General features: G+C 46.8%; 1 protein-coding gene across 3 annotated transcripts in view; it reads left to right on the forward strand.

Moving 5' to 3' along the window:
- The first annotated feature begins 20256 nt into the window (after positions 1-20256).
- Positions 20257-26586, forward strand: part of ME2 (malic enzyme 2) — a 47934-nt gene continuing 41604 nt past the window's right edge. The window contains exons 1-2 of one of the 3 annotated variants that reach the window (XM_041739697.1): positions 20314-20452; positions 21307-21392. The gene's annotated coding sequence lies outside the window, so the exon portion shown is untranslated. Of the gene's footprint in view, positions 20453-21306; positions 21393-21493; positions 21513-26586 lie in introns of those variants that run through there. The other 2 variants (XM_041739696.1, XM_041739698.1) reach the window with 2 other exon arrangements.

The following is a 26586-nucleotide window of genomic DNA, read 5'->3' on the forward strand; positions in this document are numbered from 1 at the left end:
AATGCATGTCTACCCATTAAAACCCTAGCAATCATCCACACAAAACCCTGAGCACGGATGTGTATAGCAGCTTTATTCATAATTGCCCAAACTTGGAAGCCACCAAGATGTCCTTCAGTAAGTGACTGGGTAAATAAACTGGTAGATCCAGACAGTGGAATATTATCCAGCACTGAAAAGAAACAAGCTACGGAGCCATGGAAAGCATGGGAGAGACTTAAACTCATGCTCCTAAGTGAAAGGAGCCAATCTGAAAAGGCTACACACTGTATGATTCCAACTAGATGGCATCCTGGAAAAGGCAAAACTTTGAAAACCATAAAAAGGTCAGTGGCTGTCAAGATTGGAGGAGGAGGGCAGGGGTGAGAGGGATGACTACAGAAGAGCACAGAGAATATTCAGGGCACCAAAAGGTCTCTCTATGGTACTATTATGGGGGATACACGCTCCATATTTGTCCAAGTCCATAGAATGTCCACACCAAGTGTGAACCCTAACGTAAACCATGGACTTGGGGGACGGCGGTGTGTCAGTACAGAAGTAGGCTCACTGACCAACAAGTCACCACCCTGGGGGGCAGAGTTGATGACGGCCGACGCTCTGCACGTGAAGGGATTGGCATATATGGGAACTCTGTACCTCCCACTCAATTTTGCTGCAAACCTAAAACTGCTCTTAAAAAATAAAGTCTATTAAAAACAAAGAACTAAATCAATCAATCAATCAATCAAATGAACAAAAGCCTTTAGCTATCTTTCAAGGCTCAGATAAAATGACAACTACTACACAGACCTTCCTGACTTTTCCCTGAGATGCTTTCCCTGGACTCTGCGGGCCCACGGCACTGCCCCCTCCTCCTGAGCACTGTCACGTCTCACGGGGTATTGCAGTAACTGGGGTAGGAGTTCTCTCCTCTGTCAAACACGAACTCCATAAAGTCAAGGTGGGAGTCATTGATTTTTTTTTAAAGATTTTATTTATTTATTCATGAGAGACACAGAGAGAGAAAGAGAGAGAGAGAGGCAGAGACACAGGCAGAGGGAGAAGCAGGCTCCATGCCGGGAGCCCAACGTGGGACTCGATCCCGGGACCCCGGGGTCACACCCTGGGCCGAAGGCAGGCGCCAAACGGCTGAGCCATCCGGGTTGCCCTGGTGTCATTGATTTTTATATCCCTTTCCATGCCTCACCTATTCCCTTACATGTACTTACTTAATAAAATAGTTGTTAAAAAAAATAATAATAAAAAAAATAAATAAATAAAATAGTTGTTAAATCCATCAATACACCAGTGATTTTAGTCAACAGCGTTTATTTGCAGGTAGATAGCTTCAACTCCAATTTACAACCTTTTTTGAATGTATGTACATTTTTCAGGAAATTATGTTAACCACTTCTTATGTAATCAGACTCTCAGTCCAGAGGTTAATCCATACGGGCATGAGCTTTAATTACAAATCTGGGTGAGTCCTAGTCCAGATAACTATGTACTTGACCCTTAAGAACAACTTCTTTATATTCCTTGTGAGTCAGGGGAGGGAAGGAAACCAGATGGGCGAAGAGCACATTAAAGGTTCCCAGCAAATGAGGGCAGAGATTAGATTTAGAACCTTGCAAGGTTGAGGGAGAGGTTTCTGTTGGGTCTCCCTCCCACCCGGGGCGTGATTCTCGAGCAGCTGATGAGTCATCCAAGAAGGTGCTGATGAATGCAAGTAAGCTTCCGCCACATCACACACATCACACACGAGGCCAGGGAAAGCTAGCTTGTGCAGAGGGCCGGCCTGTCACTGTGGTGGGTGGAAGGGTGAGTTCTGGCCCAGCAGTCAGGACAACTGAGGTGTAGCTGGTCCTGCCCATGTGGGTCCTCAGGGGCTCATTCACTCACTTGTCCAAGTCTCACTGCACCTCCAGAGAATGATACGGACCCGGACCGCAGACTTAGGGAACCATAAGGCGCTTTCTAGCCCTAAGGCTGTGATTTGGGGTACTTCATTCACTCAGTGAGTAGACATAATGAGTGAGTGTCTTTGTTGCATCCCTGCGAAGTAAAAAAAAAAAAAAAAAATCCTGGAGCCCAGATGAGGAGGGAAAAACTAACACACATGAAAAAGAAAATTAATATCTAGGTTGGGAATAGAATAAGGAAGGAATAAAATGAGGCCAATTCATGGAGAGTCTGGGGAGTCAGGTTGTGAAATCTCATCTTGGCAAAGGGAAGGGATAAGAGTAGGGAGGAGAGGACAGAGAATATCGGACTTAGGAACCTCCCTTATCTCATCCAAGCCTCACAGTAAGTACCCTAGGAGCTGGGTGAGATATAGGGACAGTGAGCAGGTTCACTAGAGGTGAATAAAATAGTTCAGGATTCCCAATCATAATGTCCCAGCTACAAATCTTGATAGGGGATAGATTCCAGGCCCCGTTCTGGACCGGTGGGCTCCTGAAGTTCACACTGGCTTGTCACTAGGGCTGTTTGCTAGGCTTTAGATTTAAAGTTCACTGCTTCTTTCCACTACCCTGACATGGGGGCATGATATGATAACAGTGCTAGGTTTTTTTTTTTAAGTCTTTATTTATTTACTAGAGGAAAAGAGAGCAAGAGACAGTGAGAGAGAGAGAGAATGAGGAAGGGAAAGGGCAGACAGAGATGGAGAAGCAGATTCCCCGCTGAGCAGGGAGCCCAATGTGGGGCTCGATCCCTGGATCCTGAATCATGACCTGAGCCGAAGGCAGTGCTCAATCCACTGAGCCACCCGGGTGCCCCACGAGCACTGTGTTAGAAAGATAGTTTAGGCCACCATTTGGAGGATGATGGGCACTGGAAGAGGAGGAAGACAAAAATGTGACCAGTTAGCAGGCCGGCGGTTCATAAGGTCCGGGGAAGGCACTGCAAAGAGTAGTGTTGGGCCTCTCTTGGTGATGCCTTCACTGTAGGGGGTGAAGGAAAAATCATATTCAGATTTTATCATTATCTGCTGAGCATTTATTGGATTTCTAATGATACACTTGTGTGCTTACCGGGCCCATTTAACTTGGTCTTCAGAGCAAGCATGCAGAGGTAAGTTCTGTAAGGGTGTTGAGAAGGTCACCTGTAGTCTGGCTAATAAGTGCTAGTGCAGAATTCGAATCCAGCGGTCCTAACTCTGAGTCCCAAGGTTTCTTCATGACACTATGGGTCTAGAGTCTAGAGATGGGGCATTTGCCAGAAATGGCACAGTTGAGAGCAGTGGCCCATGGAGGGCAAATGTGCTGGGTCTGATGTTGGGCCCACCAGTAGGAGCCATAGTGAGACCCCCCCCCCCCCCAAGTTGGAGACATTCTGTCCTGGCGCTGCTCAAGCTGGCCTTGCCTGCTGTGCCCTTGTCGCTTCTATCACAACTGTATCCGGATGTACCCCTCCTCCCTGCTTGTCCACCCACCACGGACAATCAGTTCATCCCTTCCTCCCAAGGCCAAGCCCCAACGTGCTGCTCCCCCGAACTCGGCTCCCCTGATGGCCCCTTCCAGCTTCGAAACATTCTCCACCTTCTCCTCCTTGACCTCCCTTGACCTCACAGTCCTCTTAGCCTTGGTCCAACCTCTTTCCCCTGCTTGTCCAAACTTCCCAGAACAGGGTCCGTCTCTACTCCTTCGCCGCACACGTGCTCCTCAGCCCACCGCAGTCGGAGTTTCACTTCCTTCCTAGGAGCTTAAATACCCTCCTAATGCATGTGCATCATTTTCATTTTCCTGGAGCTCTCCGCTCTACTTTATTGTTTTTCCAAGCCAAAGTGTACCCAGCTCCAGCGCAGACACTGCACCAACAGTCAGGCTGCTTCAGGCGGGACCTGGGCGGACGGTCCTTACCACCAGACACGGGCTCTCAGGCTGCTCCTTCCACCCGCTGCCAAGGTCACGAAGCCACTGTAGACCCCCAAGGAGTCCTCACGGGAGGCTCCGAACACGGAAGTTTAGGCCCAGAGCTCACAGCTCATGGTTCGCACGTTGTTTAACGACTTCTCCTAAGCCGACCCTGACTTTCAGGAAATGACATGAAAATGGCAAAGTTACCGATCTCAAGTTCTATAAGCTAAAAAAAAAAAAAAAAAAAAAAGGAACTCTTGAGGGACACCATCCCAGTGCTGACACTGTAAAGTCCAGATTGGGGACCATTTCGTGGGGTCAGGTTCCAACAGGTCGCTGGGATTAAGGGAGTCAAGTCTAGCTTGAAGGCGGAGACAGAGAAGAGGACATAAACAAATGAATGTTAGTGTTTCCACACCAGCAAGGTGGCTCACGTGGGTGACATCAACATCAAGGAATCCCTCCTCCTGGGAGCCAACAGGAGGTCTCTCAAAACTAGAAGTGTCTTTCCCCTTGTTACCAACCTAGCTCCAGAGATATTCTGTTACTGACTTATGCCCCGCCCCCCCCACCACCAAAAACAGCAGTCAAGTGTTCTGTGTGCTGAGCGTCGCTTAAAAAAAAGTAAAACAGGGGATTCCTGGGTGGCACAGCAGTTTGGTGCCTGCCTTTGGCCCGGGGCGCGATCCTGGAGACCCGGGATCGAATCCCACGTCAGGCTCCTGGTGCATGGAGCCTGTTTCTCCCTCTGCCTGTGTCTCTGCCTCTCTCTCTCTCTCTGACTATCATAAATAAATAAAAAACAACAACAACAAAAAAAGTAAAAAAAAAAAAAAAAGTAAAACACGGCAGCCTGGTGGCTGGGCGGTTCAGCACCTGTCTCTGGCCCAGGCCGATACCCCTGGGGTCTGGGATCCAGTCCCAGGTCGGGCTCACTGCATGGGGCCTGCTCCTCCCTCTGTCTGGGTCTCTGCCTTTCTGTCTCAAGAATAAAAAAATCTTAAAACAAAAAAAGTGAAACAAAATTCTGCATTTTATAAAACTTGATAAAAAGTAGTATCTCAAACTGTACAGTCACTGGCAGCACACGGTTGTCAAAAATGCACAGCCCTGGCTTGGCTTTCTGGGCCCAGTCTGTACTGGCATCTGCATTTCCTGCAGCATCCGCTTTCCCCTCTTGACCTTTGGGGACCTTCACTCCCTTCTTTGCAGGTGCCCTTCCAGGCTTGGGCTATGGCTCTGGGGGATCAGGGCTAGCAGGCAACCTGCTGCTGCCTCACCTTGGCTGCACCTTGCTCTGCAGCCAGGTAGGAGGCCTGTGGGGGGGGGGGGGAGGGTCCATTCTCAGCTGCTCCTCTACATTATCCTTTTATTCCAGTGAGATGGCCCTGAATTACAGTGTCCCCATCCACCAGTGAGCTTGCACTTACAGACATCAAAGCACCTGAGGCCACCCTGCTGAGCTGGAGCTGGGGCTGGAGCTAGGGCTGGGACTCCAGCTAGAGCTGGGGCTGGAACTGGGGCTGGAGCTGGGGTTGGGGTTGGGGCTGGAGCCTGGGTTGAGGCTGGAGCTGGAGCTGTGGTGGGGTTTGGGGCTGGGGCTAGAGCTGGAGCGGGGGCTGGAGCTGGGGCTAGGGCAGGGGCTGGGTCTGGGGTTGGGGCTGGAGCTGGGGCAGGCGCTGTGACCCGAGGCCCTGCGGCGACCCCCCCCTGCTCCGCCCCGTCCCGCCCCCCCAGCCCCTCGGGGACCCTGCTGCCTGCCCCGCCCCGCTGTTGCCCAGGGTACCCCCCCCCCACCCCGCAGGCCGAGGCCCCTGGATCCCAGGGGGGCTGCGCAGGCTGGGGTGGGGGAGGCCCGAGGGAGGGGAGGCTCGAGGGGGGCGGGGGGGGGGGCGGGGGGGCAGGGGGGAGGGGGAGGGGGCAGGAGGGGGGCGGGGGGGGGGACAGCGGGGTCATGTGGGGAAGGGGGCACGGTGGGGGGCGGGGACCAGGGCCAGGAGCACCCAGGACTAAGCCGAGCATCCTAGTCCAGCCCAGCCAGGCAGGCAGATGGGAAGTGCCTCCCACTGGGACCCCTGTGCCGGAGGTGGGGGGCCGTTCTTCTCACCCCCCCTTCCAGACCCAGGGAACCTGTCCCTGCCCCACCGTCCTGCTCAGGGTCCCTCGGCCCAGTCCCCTCCCGCCCCCAGCACCTCCCCCCTCAGTGTCCCTCTTGCCTGCCTGGGACTCAGTCCGATGCCTAAGGGAGGGCGAGGAAACCCAACCAGGTAGAGCCCTCCAGCTCCGCAGGCCAGGCCTGCAACCCCCCAGCACCACCCTGCCCTCCTGCCCTCCTGCCCTCCTGCCCTGTTGCCGCCCTTGCAATTATGAATCCTTTGAGCTCTGCCGTGTGGCCCATTCTGTCCCCTCTGCTTGGAAAACCGTCCCTCCTCCACACCCCCTCGGGGCTAACCCCACTCTTGCTTTAAGACTCAGGTCAGAGGTGTCCCCACCACAGGTGTGAGCCATACTGCAGTCCCAGGTCTGGCACACAGAGTGGGCCCTCCGCCCTCCAGCCCTGGCCTCCCCTTGTGCCGGGGCCACAGCCACCCCTGCACCCTTCTGCAGGCTCAGGCCTGCTGCCCCGCTATGGGGGACTCCGGCCTCCCACATCCTTGCTCTTCTGGGACATCACCCCTCTACCCTCTTCCGAAGGCAGCTTGTCCTATGAAGTTTTCTACCCATACTCGTCACCACCAATATCCATCGCCCAGGCCCATACTTGCTCCTTCCCACACTTCTCAGTATTCCGCTTCTTCCCATCTGCACGGGCCCTCCGAGACCCAGCCGTCCCTGCCTTCCATCTAAAAGATCGCCTTAGCTCCCTCCTCATTGCCTGCTGCCCGCCCCCATCTATCACCCCGCCCTCACCAAACTGACCTTTTCTGAATGGAAATTTGACCTTGTCAACTACCTATTGAAAAACTGTTAGATGATTTTTTTTTTCTTTTTTTAGAGGCTATATTATTTAACAGCAAAGGCCTGCAAATTACCTTGTGTCCTTTGTCGAAGTCTCCTTCCTCTGAGCCATCATATACCCAGACTCCTCTTCCCTCACCCTGCCCATCCCCCACTCAGCTTCAAGCCTCCGCTGAAATGTCACTTCCAGGGGAAAGCCCTCAGTTTCCAGCCAGATTAGACCTCTCGGTCCCTGTGCCTACCTCCCCGCGGCACCTATATCACGGTCACGGACTGCAGGACTCCTCTAATGTCTCTCCCGTTTCGGAGGACCGGAAGCTCCATGGAGGCAAGGACCAGCGCTGCCTTGCTCACGCTCCCAGTCTCAATGCCTGGCTTTACTCCTGGTGCAGGCAGGTCCCTGCTGCTATTAGTTGAATGAATGTGAAGGCCGTTGAATTAAAACCAGTAAGTTTGGGCAGCCTGGCGGGAGGTGGGGGGCTAGGTGGGGGAGTGCTCAGTGGTTTAGGGCCGTCTCTGGCCCAGGAAGTGATCCTGAAGACCTGGGATCAAGTCCCACGTTGGGCTCCCTGCATGGAGCCTGCTTCTCCCTCTGCCTGGGTCTCTGCCTCTCTGTCTCTCTGTGTCTCTCATGAATAAATAAATAAATAAATAAATAAATAAATAAATAAATAAAATCTTAAAAAAAGAAAAAACAGTAAGTTTCCCCACCCCCACCCCATGGGTTAGGTGTCTCTTCTCAACACCCCATTACACAGTGTAAGACGCATTTATTTCTACTAGTGTACTGACGTCATTATGCATACAGATGTCTGCTCCCACCTCTCTTTATTCTTTAATCTTTCATCTGCTGCCCCCTCCACCTCCTCCACCCTCCTTCAGTGCAGGGACAATTCATCAAGTGTTTGTTTGAAAGCAGGTAGGCACTCTAAGAGTGTTTCCTGAACTTGAGGAGGAAAGGCCAGGATCAAAGGTGGAAATTTGCAACCGAGGAACCCCAGACTAGTAAGCCACCATGATGGGTTAGTTTCGTATTGAGCCTTGGGGATCACCCTTCATTACGGGGCAGCAGGAAGACGAGACGGCAAAGGTGAAGCCAACAATCCAAGTTTGGTGCCAAGGACACCAAAGGAAGTGTTTCAAGAAGGAAGAGAAAGCCAAGTGGGTCAAATTTTGCTCAAAGAATAAGGAAATCGAGGATTAAAAAGAGGGTTTGGGGTGCCTGGGTGGCTCTTTCAGTTGAGCATCCAATTTGGTTTTGGCCCAGGTCATGATCCTGGGGTCGTGGGATGGAGGCCCGCGTCGGGCTTTGCACCGAGCATGGAATCTGCTTGAGTTTCTCTCTCCCTCTCTCTCTCTGCCCCTCCCATCCTTGCTCTCTCTTTATCTCTAAATAAGCAAAAAAATAAAATCTTTTTTAAAATCTTTTTCCTGCCTGCACCAGGAGGAAGTTTTGCATAGTTCCAATAAAGCTGGGGAGAAGGAAGCCAGACCATATGCAATAAGGAAGGGACTGGTTTTCACAATGAGATACCAACCACCTCACAGCAGTCAGAATGGCTAAAATTAACAAGTCAGGAAATGACAGATGTTGGCAAGGACCTTGCACTGTTGGTGGGAATGCAAGGTGGTGCAGCCACTCTGGAAACTGTGTGGAGGCTCCTCAAGAAGTTAAAAATAGACCTGCCCTACGACCCAGCAATTCCCCTGCTGGGGATTTACCCCCAAGATACAGATGCAGTGAAACGCCCGGACACCTGCACCCCAATGTTTACAGCAGCAATGTCCACAAGAGCCAAACTATGGGAAGAGCCAATCTGGATAAAGATGATGTAGTATAAATATATATATTGGAATATTACTCAGCCACTTAAAAAAATCTTGCCATTTGCAGCAATGTGAATGGAACTAGAGGGTATTATGCTAAGTGAAATAAGTCAATCAAAGACAATTATCATATGATCTCATCCATATGTGGAATTTAAGAAATAAAGGATCATAGGGGAAGGGAGAGAAAATAAAACATGACAAAACCAGACAGGGAGACAAACCTTAAGAGACTCTTAGCTCTAGAAAATAAACTGAGGGTTGCTGGAGGGTAGGAAGAAGGTGGGGTGAGCTAACCGGGTGATGAACATTAAGGAGGGCTCGTGATGTCATGAGCACTGGGTGTTTTCTAAGACTGATGAATCACTGACTCTACTTCTGAAACTAACATACTATACATTACTTAATTGAATTTGATTTTTAAAAAAGGAAGGGAATGGTTTCATAGGAGCAAGCCAGCTGCAGACTGTTGAAAGGGCTTACCACCATGGAGGCAAGTCAAGCTCCCTCATTTGGATAGAGTAAAAGGAGTTCCAGAATGTTCCTTCTCACTTCTCCTTTCCACCCTAATAAGTACAGAATGGGCTGGATTCATGACCAAACAATCCAAGTTCCCTTTTCTCATTGTTGGCATAATGGTTTTGTTTTTTTTTTAAAGTGTTTATTTATTTGACAGAGAAAGAAAGAGCTTGTGAGCAAGTGAGCACAAACAGGGGGATGAGCCAGGGGAAAAGGAGAAGCAAGCTCCCTACTGAGCAGGGAGCCCAACACGGAACTCGATCCCAGGACCCCGGGATCATGATCTGAGCCAAAGGCAGAGGCTTGTCCAACTAAGCCACCCAGTCGGCATGTTTTTTGAATGCTATTTTCACAGTTGGCATGAAATAAAATTCTATTCCTTTTCCCAACTTACAGAAGGATGATAGTTGCTTTTCATGTCTACCCAGAAAATATGAATTAAATTTTTAAAATATGAACAAGTCATTTTTCTTCACAAAAGGAGCTAAAATACGTTTTTCTACCGAGACAAAATTGCAAACAAAATGCTTTTTTAAAAATCCTCATGATACGCTTTCAAAAATGTATTCTAGAGCGATTGTTCCAAGAGTAAGAATGTCAGTAGGTACTTTCTCAGCAGGTCTAGCAGTATGGCCTCGGGCCAGGGAGCCCAGGAACACAGTCCCCTTAACGAGGAGCAGAACAGGATTAGGGGAACTTTCCTGAATTACCAACCTGGGAGGCTGGAAAACTTGGCCAATTTCCAAACTGAAAGCACCCCTCCCCCTGCAATGCTAACCAGGCAAACTCACAATTCTGAGTCACCAGACCACAGGAAAAGCCCAGGTTGCAGCACTGTCCCCAGGTAATGCGCAGGACAACGACATGGAGTGGAATTTGTTGTGAGTCACAAAAGGCCTGTTGACAGGCAAGGTCTCCGCACATCCTTGAAACTGGAGATCTGCCGAGAGAAACTGCTGCAGGAAACTATTTCCCGGATCAGAAGCTGCTGACAGGTAGCAGGAGACGCTTAGCTGGACTTACATGAAAAACAGTCAAGTACAGGGGGTTCTCAACCACAGAGGGTAGGTGGACTTGGATTGAGAAAAATATGTTCATTTTCACTAACTCTAACTAGAATTTAGCATTTTGTTCAATTATGGATGAAAGCGACAAACTGTCTTTATCCACAAAAAAAAAAACACAGATTTTTTTCATGTTGCCTTGTAATTGTTGCAAATACTTTCAAATATCATTTATACTCACCATTACTAGTTTTTAGACCCACCATTAGGTTTTTTTAATGTATTATAAAGTAGGGGATTGGGACACCTGGGTGGCTTAGCGGTTTGGCACCTGCCTTCATCCCAGAGTGTGTTCCTGGAGACCCGGGATCAATTCCCACATCAGGCTCCTGGCGAGGAGCCTGCTTCTCCCTCCTTCTGCCTGTGTCTCTGCCTCTCTCTCTCTCTCTCTCTGTGTGTGTCTCTCATGAATAAATAAATAAAATCTTAAAAAAAAATAAAAATAAAAAAATAAAGTAGGGCATCCCTGAATGGCTCGGCGGTTAAGCATTTGCCTTCGGCCCAGGGCATGATCCTGGAGACCCGGGATCGAGTCCCACAGCAGGCTCCATGCAGGGATCATGCACAGAAGGAAGCAGGCTCCTTCCTCCTCTGCCTGTGTCTCTGCCTCTCTCTCTGTGTGTCCCTCGTGAACAAATAAATAAAATCTTTTTTAAAAAATGTATTATAAAGTAGCACATGTATTATTATACCAGAAATTTGGGGTTTAAAAAATATTCTCATAATTTTATGTCATTATAATTGGACTCTTTGGTTATTCTATGTGCTTTATTTTGTACATTAAAAAAAAATCCTTAAGAGTCTGTAGGGTTCACCAGACTATTGGTGATGTCTGTTGCAGACAAAGAGATGAAGAATCTCTGATCCGGTGTTTTATGAATAAAGCTTATGGTTCATCATTCCTAGTTGCAGGCACAAGATATGAACAACAGATTCTGTTTGCACCATTTGGTGCCCTTACGAAGCTGAAATCCAGAAATAATTTTTCTAACGTTGTGTGGTTTAGGACTAACCTTTTATTCTAGGTCTCCTGGGCAGTATAATTTTGGATCAAGTGCAATGAAGGAAAGATATTCTTTTTTTTTTTTTTTTTAAGGAAAGATATTCTATTCCTCTTTGGATGCCCATTCAGACAAATGCTCCAATTAACTGCTGGAGTTGGTGCAGATCCCAAGACGGCCAAGTTCGTATGTGAACCATCAGCATGGAGTCAAGCCTCCAGGGAGTCAGTGGGGTCCCCAGACATTCAGGAGGTAACCCATGGCCGTGGAAAGAACATACGGAAGACTTCCCGCCCCAGGGGCACAGCCTGGTGTGGGAGGAGATTCACATGGAGAAACATTTCAGAAACCCAGCAGGCCCAAAGTCAAACAGTAAAGGGAGGAAAGGCACGCCTTTTACCGTTAGACCACATCTTGTTGATCTAAAAGATATGAAATATTCAACTTAACAATATGAAAGCTGTTTTTAGGCTTCTGATATCCTTTGTGCCAAAGAATCCACCATTTATTGCTCAGTAGGGAAAACATCCTGGATGATCAAACTCAATTTATTGATTCATGGTTTTCTTCGATTACTGTATCTATTGTGGCTACTCTCTGGGCCATAAAAATCTTGAAAACTTTGTGGAAAAGTGTCCCTGTAACTGCCCCCAAGAGAGACTCTCAGAGGTACCTCTTCATCCCGTGCAGTCTAAGAACTATGAAGTGTGCAGTGTCTGTTAAGGACCCGTATGTAAAGTAATGCTCAAGATCCCTGGGATGCTATTTGGATGATCAAGGCAAATATTTTTGGGATTTTTTTTTCCCATTGACATCAGACAGAGACTTTGCATGCATTCTATCTGGTGTAAATGCTTTACTTGGTTTCTAGACCATTACTGCATATATCTGGTGAATGAAAAATAAAATGGTGCTGCTCATGATTTAAGCATAAATTATTCTCAGTGTGGGAAGGAAAAGACAGCTGCATTTGCCTTGGCACAGGAACTTCTTGAAGATAAAAAATTTCATGGGTTTCTCATTAGCCCATATCTAGAAATAAAGATTCATTCACAGCACATTGAGTCCACAGAATCTAGAACTTCAGAGGTTCCCCATGCTTCTCAAATGTTAATGTGCATGAAACCACCTGGGCATGTTGGATTCTGACACGGTAGGTATGAGGTGGGGACCCAGATTTCATTTTTATCTTGTGATGCCGATGTTGCTACTCCTCTGGTCTTCACTTAAGGGCTTATAGATAATGATGGAGCCAGACCAGGATTTAGAATGAGTAACACCAAGCAGCCAATGGCTCAGGAAAATTTTAGAATTGGCATTAGTAAGACTGAATCACCTTCATAAAAGAAAGAAGGTATTGCCACAATGACACTAGCAATTTTTACTTTCTCCACGTTACCGAAGTCCTAGAGGAAAATCAGGAGGTAAAATATTTTCCGTAAACATCAAAGTGCTATTTTTCTTTAAGGAGCAAAGTGTCTTCTATTGTTAATAAGCCTATGATATTAACTTCTTTGTTCATCACAAAAGTTTCTGGAACTTTCCTTAAAATATTTTGGTAATGAAGGTACTGCTTATCTTGGTATCCGTTTACTCTTTTACACAGCATTAAGTAAGTAACTAATTAGTTTTAAAGTTTTTATTCATTTATTTGACAGACAGCACAAGCATGGGGAGCAGCGGGCAAAGAAAGAGGGGGAAGCAGGCTCCCCTTGGAGCAGGGAGCCTGATATGGGGCTTGATCCCAGGACCCAGGCACCCCTACATTATTTTAATTATGTAAAAAACAGTGCTGCTTTTTAGTGGTAATTGTCATCATTGGTGTTTTATTGTATTTTAAAACATCATTGTTTTTTTGCAAACTATAGAAATGATCCCTGAAACTATAGTCTTCATCATTGTTTTTTTTTTCTCATCATTGTTTTTTAATGATAGTACTTACCTACACCAAACGCCCCCCCCCCTCCTTTTTAACACTAAATGCTTTTATGGGTCACTTCCAAGCTAGGCGGACTGGAGGTTTGTTTCTACACAGCCTAGAATAAATGCTGTTAGATAAACTGTTTACTTTCTCTTTTATTTTTAGAGTTTGCATTTTTAATGACCCTAATTTATTGAAAGATCATTCCCATTGGTGCAACCAGCATTCATTGTTAATGCTTTCTAGTCTAAGGTGGATGAAGTTGTGTAAATCTAAACATGTGATTAGCACAATCCATCTGCTTTTGCTATAGATGATGTGTCAACCTAAAACCAATGACCCTACCACATATATTCTTGTTATAAGAACGACCTTCTATGATTCTCTGAAAACTCAATCCTATGAATTTTCCTTAAGCAAACACACTTGGTGCTTAGATGAAATAAAGCTACTGTATTTTCATGGCAACTGGTACAGAAATTTGTCCAAGCATCTTCCTTTAATTGTAGGAAAGGCGGGCAAAAGTGTGCCCATCTTGAGATAACTGGCATATGTGACACTTTCAGCTGCCTATTAAAAAGTTTTATAGGGAAGCCACCTGGCCAGGTATGCCCTGGAAGCCTGCCCCTTTAAGGCTCCTCCCACTTCACAGGTAAACTAGCCAAACGTACCCAAACAGAAGACAAAGACTGATACCAGCCTCAGCTCCCAGAAGCACAGGATTCACACTAACTTATCCACACCCATGTCCTTCTCTATCTGTTTAGTGACCAAGCCCTATTCCTATTTCCTCCTCCCACTTTCTCATTAATTTGGGCCTTGGCACCTTGTTTTCCCTGATCCCCTGCCCTATAATCCATCCCTCTTGGAAGAGCTTGTGCCTTCTTTCCAGGCTTGTATATTTAGATAAATCTGCAAGGCCTGGTGAGCTACACCCTGACAGCCAGGAACAGTCCCCTGCTTTTTAGAGAGGGTCCAGTGGAGGACACCAAGGAAGAAGCCTAAGATGAGGGTACTGTATCCACAACAGAGTTCAGGGGCATTTATTCCAAAATGAAACAGCAATGCACAATGCAAATGGTTTATTTTACATATTGGGTGGGGTAGATATAAAATTCACGCAGTGAGGTGTGTGAAGTATCTTATTCAAGTATTATGAATTTTAATGAATTTTAACGAATTTTAACATATGTACACACTTGTGCAGTCCGTCATCCAGACTGAGTTATGGTATGTTCCCTTGTCTCTTTTCAGTCAACCCTCCATTAAAGCCAACCGCTTGGGGTACCTGGGTGGCACAGTCAGTTGAATGTCGGATTCTTGGTTTTGGCTCAGGTCATGACCTCAAGGTCGTGAGATCAAGGCCCATGTTGGGTTCCATAATCAGTGCAGTCTGCTTGAGATTCTCTCTCCCTTCCCTTTCCATCTCTTCCCCCGGCCCCCCGCTCATTCGTGCTCTTCTCTCTCTCAAATAAATCTTTAAAGCTAACCACTTTATTGACTTCCATCATCAACAATTTCTCCTAAAAAACTAAGTTTTTATAACTCATCCAATCACTCATTTCTGTGCTCACAGCACCAAGTAAAATGTCATAATAATTCTTTGTCATTCATAATAAATTTAGCTTGAGTATTATAATAAGCAATATTTAAGTAATAAATTACCTGATTAATTCCAGCAAAATTGAAATTAAGAACTATACATAGCCTTCCCCTAGTTTACTGTACCATAAGGATTGCACTTTTGGATCATACAAATGGATGAAGCCCTTGGAGAGGGCTGGACTTGAGAACTCAAAAAGTTTTGGATTTGAGAAGACATAAATGGAGCATATACTGGATGTTATATACTACCTGAAGTGGGACCTAGGGAAGTGTGCCTCATAAAAACATTAATAACTATTGAAGATTATGTAAGATACAAATATGTAAAGAATAGTAATATAAATACAAATATTTACATTATGTTGGGGAAATACAGGCCATAAATAGCATTGTGACAACTCTTACATGCCATCAAATAAATTCTGGCACCACCAAAATGACAAATAAAAACCGTTAGAAATTATTACCTTTGAAATTATGCATAAGAATTTGTGGGCTTATAGGTAATACAACACTTAAGAAACTTTTCTACTTAAGTCAGGTCTTGCTCTCATATCACGTACTCCACAGAGCTTTCTAGGTAACTCAAGTTTAAGAAGTGGTTGCTTCTTTTGGACTATTACAGCACTGAGCTTATTTTTCACATATTGCCTAAAAAAATTTTTACAATGAAATGTTCGATTATATAAAATGTGGAGAATATAGTATAAAAAACTCCCCTAAAGATATCACCCAGCCTTAATAACAACATTTTGCCAATCTTGTTTCATCAATCCCCATTTTTTCCCTAGAATAATTTTTTAAACTATTTTATTTAAATTCGATTTGCCAACATATAGTATAACACCCTATAATAATTTTTTAAAGATTTATTTATTTTAGAGAAATTGGGAGAGAGACTGTGAACAGTTGGGGAGGGGGAGGCCAAGGGAGGAGGAGAGACAAAAACTACCAGAGTCTGTGCTGACCTGGAAGCCCAATGCAGGGCTCAATCCCAGGACCCTGAGATCATGACCTGAGCCAAAACCAAGAGCTGACCACTTAACTAAGTCAGCCAGGCAGCCTTCTCTAAAATAATTTAAAACAAACCCAAGACATCATGATCCTGTCACCTCACCTGTAAATAACTCATTGCTTATTAAATTACCCTTAGAGGAGTAAATGTTTTGTCTCCATATTATAATGTAAACTCTGTGAGGGCAAGCATTGTACCTTTTCCATTATTGTTTTCCAATGAGCTCTTTTCAGTAGGAAAATCTACACAAAAACAAATTAGATTCTTGATCAATGCATGGCATCAGACAATGGGTCTTAAACTTGAGTGTGTATCCAATCAAAACACACAGTGCTGCGCCCCGACCCCAGAATTTCTGATTGAGTCTATGGTGGGGCCCACACAGTCGCATTTCTAACAGATTTCCAGATGGTAGTAGTAAAGGTTATGATGATGATAATGGAGAATCATACTCTGAGAACTCCTTCATTGGAACAAGAAAGATGTTGACATTTCTAAACCTGCATATTAATTAATAAAACATTAATCATATGTGAGGACTTGAAAAGAGTATAATGAGAAATAATTTTTACAAGACCCTACTCTCATAGAGCTTTTACTGTACACAAAGTATATAAAAAAGAAACAAATGAGATTTAAGAAACACAGGTGCTAGAGTCTCATATCAGAAGATTCTTATTTAATTGGTATAGAATAGCCATCACTTTTTTTAATGATCCTAGGTAATCCCAATGTGTATTTATACACTATCACACCAGTTTTTGCTGAAGAGGTGAAAATAGAATTTGTCCTTGAATTATGTGTAAGATTTTAATCGACAGCTTAAATGGAAAGGCTTTCCCACCTCCTAGGTTGGGGGTTGGAGTGGCATAATGTTCCAAAGGCTTTTTCTGGTCTATCCAAGACATTGAATTGTATGTAAAAATATTCAAGAATATTCAGAGTTTGTACAACATAGTTTGTATCCCTTTTGTTCTTGGATGAATCAACCTCTAAACCCCAAGATTTCCCATATGTAAAATGGGAATGATAATTATACCTACATCATACTATTGTTGAGGCAATTAAATGACTATATATAAATATATATATGTAGAACCTTAGAACAATGCTTAGCAAATAAGTGCTCAATGAATGCTAATTATTACTTATTGAACATCAGCTATATGCTGGGCAGGAAACTAGAATGAGAATACTTTTCAATTGTATCCTTTTGATTTTACAAAGCCACTGTTTATTTTTTATTATACTTCCTCCTATGAGTGAACTTTGAGATAGGTAAAAAGGTCTTTTTTTTTTTTTTTTTTTTTTTTTTGTACACAAAGTCTAATAGCACCTACCTGACAGGAGAAAGCTGTCGAGTGACTTTTTTAAAGAGTGTAAGAGAGTACTAGAACTCTTATATTTCAAACTCCCAAAGTGTGCTCTTTCCTTGAGAACTGCAGTGAAGGATACAGCTCCTGGGTTAGATAACGTGGCCATGACTCTGTAACTGGTGGTAAGCTTTCTGTGAGAATAAAAAGAGATGTGTGGAAAATGTATTATTATCATGACTGCTGCTGCCACTACTACTTTAGATTTGATATCCTCAATTTGAGTTATGACCTATTCCAAAGAGAAGTATAAACTAAGATAGTATGGCAGGGATCACAATTTTCGTGCAATTTAATAGCACTTGTTAGAAATTATTTTTAGCCCAAACAAGAGAAAACCCTATTTGAGTACATCTACACAAAGAGAGGCTTATTTCACAAAATAAGAAATATAAGGGTAGGAACCGAGCTGAATGTGGCTCAATAATACTACCAGGGATCCAAGTTCTTTAATCCTGCCAATACCCTTAGAGTTAAGCCTTCACCCATTTGCTTGTTATCTTATGGTCCAATTATGGGTGCCATGCCTTCAAACTCTTCTGGCAAGAAGTGGGATGAAGCAAAAAGCCAAAGGCACATGCCAGCTGAGCCTTTGAAAGCCTTTCCAGAGGTCCCATCCAGCAGCTTCTATGTATGTGGCTTTAACAGGGTCCTCTTGGACTAGCACTGTCCAGCTGAAATATAATGCAAGTCACAGATGGGAGCTACATGTGAAATTTTACATTTTCCAGTACCCATGTTAAAAAGTAAAAAAGAGAGGAAATTCATTTTAATGACAAATTTCATTTAACCAAAAATATCCAACATTTTTTTGACATGTAATCAGTATTTTAAAATTCAAGGTACATGTTTTACAACCTTTTCTGTATTGTTTTCGTACTCCGTGTGAATCTCCGTTTAGACTAGCCACCTTTCAGGTACTCGATAGCCATGTATTACTGCCTTGGATATGAAGTGTCAGACCAATCACCAAAGCGACTCAGGAGGAGAAATGAATCGGGGCATAAATAGCAGTATCTGCCTTCTGGACCGTTAACGAGTATTTCATTTAAGGAATGAAATGTCTCAATTTAAGCAAAGTAAGTCCCATCCATAATAGCTCTCTACAACCCTTCAGACTAGGGTTAGTCTAATGAAGGACAGGCTGTCTTTCAAAGACAAAACCGTTCTACCTCTATTCGTGAACCTTTATGATGCTTGTCATTTTTGAAGTTTCCCTCATGTGAGCCTGATGGCCTTGACCATTTCCCGCAAGCAAGGTTATCTTAGGTGAAGCTTATTGCCAGTCCTCCTCGGACTGCGGTGGCCACTCTGGCCAACAGGGCCCCCTGACATGCCCTGCGCTTGCATGCTCCCAGTGGCCCGGCTGCTCCAACCTTGTGTCACTGTTGGCTTTTAGGAAGGACCACTCCTTTTTCTCTACTTCCATTCAATTTTCTGACATTCCCATCGCTTTCGGTTTTCTTATTCCGTCTTCCTTGACTCTTTTCGTATCCTTTACATCTTCACTTAAAAATGGTCATTACCAGGAGCTCCTGGCTGGCTCGATCTGTGGAGCCTGCAACTCTTGATCTAGGGGCTGTGGGTCCCAGGCCCACTTTGGGCGTAGAAATCACTTAGAGATAAAATCTTAAAAAAAAAAATGAATAAGGGATCCCTGGGTGGCGCAGCGGTTTGGCGCCTGCCTTTGGCCCAGGGCGGGATCCTGGAGACCCGGGATCAAATCCCACGTCGGGCTCCCTGCATGGAGCCTGCTTCTCCCTCTGCCTGTGTCTCTGTCTCTGTCTCTCTCTCTGTGTGTGACTATCATAAAAAAAAAAAAATGAATACAACGATCATTACCACACTTTAAAAGTACACAAGCTCATTCACAAAGAATTTTTGGTGATAAGATTTTTCTAGAAAAAAAAAAAAGGTGAATACATGTCCTCCAACGTTAACGTCATAATTATGAGCGGGTAAAGGGCTGTGTTCAGGGACAGTCCCTGCTGTCCAGAGGACAAAGCGGTGTTCCGGTGCTAGCCTGCTACGGGGCCTGAAGGTGTTGGGGCCTGCGGAGGGAGGGCCTGGCACCTGGGGGGGGAGGGCTGGCAACTGCGGAGGGAGGGCCTGGCACCTGGGGGGGGAGGGCCTGCACCTGTGAGAGGGAGGAGGGCCTGCACCTGTGAGGGGGGAGGGCCGGGCACCTGGGGGGGAGGGCTGGCACCTGCGGAGGGAGGGCCTGGCACCTGGGGGGGAGGGCCTGCACCTGTGAGAGGGAGGAGGGCCTGCACCTGTGAGGGGGGAGGGCCGGGCACCTGCGGAGGGAGGGCAGGAGGGAGGGCTGGGCACCTGGGGGGGGAGGGCTGGCACCTGCGGAGGGAGGGCCGGCACCTGTGAGAGGGAGGAGGGCCTGCACCTGCAAGGGGGGGAGGGCCGGGCACCTGCGGGGGGGGCGGGGAGGAGAGCCGGCACCTGCGGGGGGTGGGGGGGAGGCCGGCACCTGCGGGGGGAGGGCCGGCACCTGTGAGAGGGAGGAGGGCCTGCACCTGCGGGGGGGGAGGGCCGGCACCTGCAGCGGGGCGGGGGGGCAGGGGGAGGCCTGCACCTGCGGGGGGGAGGTCGGCACCTGTGGAGGGAGGGCCGGGCACCTGCGGGGGGAGGGCCGGCACCTGCGGGGGCCGCCGTGGAGCGCCGCCTAGAGGCTCGCAGCTCCGAGCCGGGCGCAGGCCTCGGCGCAGGGCCCTGGCGGCTCCCGGCCGGCCGCCCGCGCGCCTGGTCCCGCATCCCCGGCAGCCTCCATCCCTCCGCGGTCCTCCCGCCGACCCGCCCCCCCCCCGCGCCCGCGCCTGCGCAGAGCCGCTTCTCGCGCGAACGCGCGGGCCTCAGCGTCGAGGGCCCGGGCCTCGCAGGCGTCTCTGGGGTCGTCCTGCTCCGCGCGGCCCCTGGTCGTCGCGTCCACACGGGAGCGCGCCCGGCCTCGGACCGCGATCTCGGACCGCGACCTCGAGGGACCAGCCAGCGGACGGCCCCGGGGGGGAACTCGGCGCGCCGGCAGCGGAGCCGCGGCCCAAGCCCCGCCCCCCGGAGGCGGGGCACCCGGCCTCTGCCTGCCCATTGGCCCGCGTGCCCGTCAGTCTGCGCCGGCCCCGCCCCGCTCCCCGGCTCCACCCGCCGCCTCCCGGCCTCCGCGCCGCGCCGCTGCCCCGCCCTGTGCGAGGCCCGCCCGGCGCCGGCTCCGCGCAGCTCGGGGAAGGGGCGGGCTCGGCCGCCGCGGAGCATCGCCTGGTGGGCGGCGGGCCGCGGCCTCTCCCCCGGCAGCACCACCTGTCGCCCGCACGGACTTCGGTAGGGCTCCGCGGGGCGCGGCCTGGCGCGGCGGGGCCCGGGAGGGAGGGGCGGAGGGGGGAGAGGGGGAGGAGGGGGGGAGGGGGTCCGGGAGGGTGGGATGGGGGGGGTACGGGAGGATGGGGGTCCGGGAGGGAGGGGGGAGGGAGGATGGGGGGGCTCCGGGAGGGAGGGGGGAGGGAGGGGGTCCGGGAGGGAGGGTTGGGAGGGCGGGAGGGATGGGGGAGGGAGGGAGGGCGGAGGGCGGATGGAGGGTCCGGGAGGGAGGGAAGAGGGAGGGGGTCCGGGAGGGAGGATGGGGGTTCGGGAGGGAGGAGGCTCTGGGAGGGAGGGGGCGCGGGCGCGGATCTCCCCTCTCCTCCCCCCCCGCCCCCCCCGCCCGCCGCGCTCCTCGTGGACCCGCCGCGGGTTGGGCGCGTGCGGCGGCGCGGGGCCGCTGGGCGGGGCGCGGCGGAGGGAAGGGCCGGGGGTCGGGCATCCTTCGCGGCCCAGCGGGTCCCGGGCTGACCCGTGAGCCCCTCCCCCCCTCCCCCCCCGCCCCCCGCGCCCCTGCAGCCGGGCGGGCGGCAGGACTCGGTTCAGCAGCCTGCCCGGGCTCCGGGCTCCGGACTCCGGGCTCCCAGCTCCTCGCCGCAGGGAGCTGTCGGTGCAGGTCGTGGGTTCACCCCCAGTGGCCCGCGCAGGCCTGGAAGTGGGGGGCTGGGGGCTGGGGGGTGGGGCCGGGGATGGACCCTGGAGGTCACGACCGCAGTTCTAGTAGCGGTGCCCCGGTGGGTTCCCTCCTGCGGGGTGCACTCACCGGTTCCAGGCCGAGTAGTCGATAAATAGCCAGGTTGTTTCCTCTCGTGTTGCAGTCGGTAACAATAGAAGCTCGTATTAATTGTCCGCTCCCGCCTGGACACTGTTCTGTCCGTGAATCATCTCAAGATAACTCTTTGAGGTTGGTATTGTTATTTCCACTTTACAAATAAAGAAACTGAGGCTTAAGAAGGTTAAGTAACTTGGACAAGATCACAGGTTCTAGGTGGCAAAGTCTGGATTCGAACCCAGGTAATTTAAGGTAAGGGCCGCATCCCTCCCTCCCTACTTGTTGTTAAAATAATTGCAATGTGGTACTCGTGAACTTTAACCTTAATCTTCACCCATGCATTTATTCTGTAGTTTCCAGGCATTCTGGAAGTAAGAGAAGAAATAGTTGCCCACACTTGCCCCTCCCTACCCCGCCCCTTGTGTGTATCTGTATGTGTATATGTACACACGCACATGCTTCAGGACTGATAAAACATAGGTAAATATATAATCTATTGTGCAACTACTAAAACTGATTGAGTTACATGTACTATGTTACATGATTTGCCAAAACACAGAAAAAAAAACCGTTTAACCCTTGTCTCTTAATGTGGGACCTTTAATTAGCTTTGAACTTTGATTTGTAACCTGTATTTGACTTTTATGGTAGTTATAAAGACTTAATTAAAAGGTAGGAATAGAGACCAGATATGCTGATATGACTTCTGTCATATATTGAGGAAATGTTGGGCTATGGTTTTGTAGAAATTCTCCCATCTCTTCAAAGTTAAATATATATATATATTTTTAAAGATTTTTAAAATTTATGTATTCATGAGAGGCAGAGACATAGGCAGAGGGAGAAGAGGGTCCCCCCAGGAAGCCCGATGCAGGACTATATCCCAGGACCCCAGGATCATGGTCTGAGCCAAAGGCAGAGCTCAACCGCTGAGCCACTCAGGCACCCCAAGAGTTAAATATACTCTTGCTGCACAGTTAACTCCTGAGAAAGAACTGCTTACAGGTTTCATCCTTACAAGGCGTTTATGCGTAGTGTTTTTGTCTTTTATAATACATTTGTTATGGATACACGTTAAAAATTCATTAAAAAAGACTCCCTTTACTATTTGAAAATTTCTTATGCAGATTAACTCCTATAATGCTGCTCATGCATAATTTATATTTAATTTCCTGTGAAAACAACCTATTCTAAACTACATTAAATTATATATGAGATTAAACAAATTTTAATTTGTTGATGAATTTTCAAACTTAGTCATATTTTACTTATTTTTTAAGTAGGCTCCACACCCAACATGGCTTGAACTCATGACCCTGAGATCAAAACTTGAGCTGAAATCAAGAATTGGGCACTTCACCAGCTGAGCCTCGCAGGCACCCCAAACTTAGTCATATTTTAAAATATACATAATACTGAAACCTGTAGTTGTTTACTGAGGATCAATTTTAGAGGGAGCACAAAATTCATACTATCAAAATCACTCTACGTTTTCTAAAAATCTGTTTTATTAAAAGTTAGCTTTTATTTTAAAGTCACCATTTTCATTATATGGCTGCGTATTTCCTTTGAACAATATTTATCCAATATATATCCTGTCATGGTTAGCATTTATTTAAACTGTTTCCAATTAAATCTCTAGGTCACTAATGAGAATTTGGATGGTATATGTAGATCCAGGCAACATCAAATGTCATTCTAAACAACATCTAGGGAATCAATACAGTATTTTTCACTAGCCATGATTATCCTTATAGGCTCTTAATAAGGATTTCATAGTAGAAAATGGTGATATGGGGCTTCTGGTTGGCTCAGTCGATCACGCATCTGCCCCTGGCACAGGTCATAATCCCAGGTCCTGGGATCTAGCCCCATGTCGGGGGCTCTGTTCAGTGGGGAGCCTGCTTCTCCCTCTCTGCCTGCTGCTCCTCCTGTTTGTGCTCTCTCACTCTCTGTCAAATAAATAAAATCTTTAAAGAAAAAGATGTTGTTGCAGAAACTAACAGGCATTCAGAAGACACCTTGTGACTACCTTTAGTCTATTTTTACTACTAATAGTGCTTAGATAACTAACATTTATAGAACACTTAGAGGGCACTGTGATAAGTATCTTACATGGATTATCTAATTTAAATCTTAAAGTGGCCCTGTTTAGTGGGTCCTGTTGTTTATCATCCCCATTTGAGTGATGAGAAAACTGCAACAGACTTCTTCAAAATCAGACTTAGCATTGGCCAAGTCAGGATTTAAATCCAGTAGTTTTGAGTCCAGAGCTTGCCTTGACTACACTGCTAAACTGCCTGGTTATGGGTTTTGTTAAGTAAACTTTTACGCCCCGTAGTTAAGCTCTTTGTGATGATGATAAAACTTTTAATTGCTTGATAATTTTTATAAATATCATCATTGCTACACACAGCTCTGCAAAATAGAGTTCTCTCTCCCCTGTTTGATTGATGAGAGTATGAAACTTCTCAGGGCTTTTGGACTTCAGGGGCAGGTATGAAAAGGAGGACAATTGGGACCAGACATGAGACTGCCAACTTTTAATTCTGTCAGTAGCTAAAGGACCTTTTTAAATTAAGGACCTTTTAAAGAACTATTGCAATCTACCGTCCCCATCTTTTCAGAAAAGACAAGACATTTTTATCACCAAAAAGGGTATGAAGATCATAAGTAGAGCAGGAAAACAAAGACAAATTTTGTTTTATGAAAGACTGTGTTGCATTGTCCCAGTTTTTCTCATTCGGCCACACACCAGTGAAAAATTGTTCCAGACTAACACCGATTCAGACACCATTTGGGAATGCCTGGGTGACACGGCTGATTCCAGAGCAGCGATGAGCTGAGTCTAGATTCAGACTCCGGTCTCACCGCAGAGCTTATGCTCATTGCACCCAGTCGTGACCTCTAATTTCTGTCTCCCCTGCATTGGCCTCCTTTAACCCCACGTAGGGAGGAGAGTAGTCTCCAGCAGCCAGGGGCCTAGCAGTTTCTGTCCCAGGCCAGTTTGTAAATGCCAGAGAGTAAGTTCCAGGGCAAGGCCACATGAATGACACACCAGGGGGAGAAACCAGAGGCGTAGCCCAAGCAAGCAGCTCGATTTTATGTGGTGATTGAAAATTAGAAGCCCGCCTTTTGGTTCCTGTTTTTACCCCACTCATTCTTAGAATTCTCCTTTCATCACATCTGTATAATGTAACATTTTATCTTGTTGCCTCCTCGGCTGATATTAAGGCTGTTTGCCTATGTCTGAGTCCTTGGTTCTAGTTTTGGCAGATTTTTTTTTCCTTAATTTTTTAACTTACGCCCACTGTTTTTAAAGACACTATTAAAATTACTTCGTATTTTATTTTACCCTATATCACTTACTGATAAAGTAATTTCAGTGATAAAACATTGCATAATTATAATACTTTTCTGCATATGGTCTCTCATTTGATCGTCCCCATCATCTATAAGGTAGATTGGACAAGTGGTGGTATGTTTATTATACAGACTACATTCAGGATTGGGTAGTGAAGTAAAACTTTAACCAGGAGTTGAAAATAGATTTCGTATATTAGAATGCTGGTCTTAAATTAACTCCTGAAAGGAAAAACTCGAATTCTCCTTACTTGCAGTCTCAATTCTTCTGGCCACCAAACGTGAGATATTTCCTGCCCCCCACGCCCAGCAGTTCTCCAGTTCTTAGCAAATGCTGACTGGGCGTGCCTTAATTTAACTTAATTCTGACACTGTCTGAATGGAGGTAACTTCAGATCCTACAGGTTAGGGGCTCAGTCCCAAAAGACTGCCCTGCCCCTATGTAAGATGCCAATCACTAGTCCCAGGCTGTGACCCATACTTCTGATCAACCGTCTGTAAATTGAGGCTTCCCACAACCCCCTCCTGACTGGATGATTTGCTATGATGACTCCCAGAACTCGGAGACATACTTGACTTACATTTGCTGGTTTATTATAAAAGGATACAACTTAGGAACCCACAGAAGAGATACATAGAACTACGTATTGATGAGAGTGGGGGGGAAGACATAGAGCTCTTTGCCCTCCCTGAGCATGCCACCCCCCTGCATCTACGTGTGTGCACCAACATGAAAGCTCAGCAGATCTCCTTGTTAAAAAGGAGATCTCAGGCCTGCCCACTTCCCTTTCTGCAGGTTCCAGAGTGGAGCACAAATTTCCTACTCTCTAATCACATGATATTTCTGGTGACCAGCTGTATCCGGAGGCTTTGTAGGGGTCGTCCCTGTGGGCCCCCCCCCATCATCTCATTAGCATAAACTCACGTATCATCAAAAGTGGCTTCCTATGAATAACAAAAAAGTACTTGTATCATTCAGGAAATTCCACAGGTTTTTAGGGGCTCTGTGCCAGAAATTGGGGACAAAAAAAAATTTTTTTTAAGATCTTATTTATTTATTTGGGAGGGAAGGACACAGAGGGAGAGGCAGGGGCCTCAAGCACACTCCGCGCTGGAGCCTGTCTTGGGGCTTGATCTCTGGACCAGGAGATCATAACCTGAGTGGAAATGAAGAGTTGGACTTTCAACTGACTGAGCCACCCAGGCGCCCCTGCAAGTATTGATTATACTACAAGTGCTGATTACAAAATGAATTTTTCTTCAGATTGTCTCTGATTTAAAGTAAAAATCATTCCATCCTATATCTTAGATATGTCTGCCTTGCCAGTATACTGCAACACTAGTCTTTCGTACCAAAGTTTTAGTTTTGTGCAATAATGTTGTCTCTCCTGGAAGAACTATACAAACACATGATCAAAGCTACCATTTCAAATCTTTTAAAAATTTATTTTGAAATGCTTTAAAAGGCTTTGGTTGCATATATCATACTTCTTGGCCCCTTAATACTTCACTGTGTTTTCAGACCAAGGATATCTCTTACATATGGCTATCAAATAGAGACAACTTAAAGTTTTATGGTACTTTTTAAAAAAAAGATTTATTTGTTTATTCATGAAAGACAGAGAGAGGCAGAGACATAGAGAAGCAGGCTCGTTGCGAAGAGTCAAATGCAGGACTCGATCCCAGGACCCCAGGATCATGACCTGAGCCTAAAACAGACACTCAACCACTGAGCCATCCAGGTGCCCCTACAGTACTTTTATTTAAGCTACAGTATATCTTTCAGTTTTGCCAGTTGTCCCAATAAATGTCTTTGATAGCATTTTCTTAAATTCAGATTTTGCATTTGTCATATGGTCAGCCTTCTTTAAATTGCAGTGGTTCCCTAGTTTTTGTCTTTCAGGACATTAACTCTTTAAAGTGACCAATTATTTTATTGTATATCTCTCATAATTCTTTATTA

Source organism: Vulpes lagopus, chromosome 24 (genome assembly GCF_018345385.1).
Source record: "Vulpes lagopus strain Blue_001 chromosome 24, ASM1834538v1, whole genome shotgun sequence".
Classification (NCBI taxonomy): domain Eukaryota; kingdom Metazoa; phylum Chordata; class Mammalia; order Carnivora; family Canidae; genus Vulpes; species Vulpes lagopus.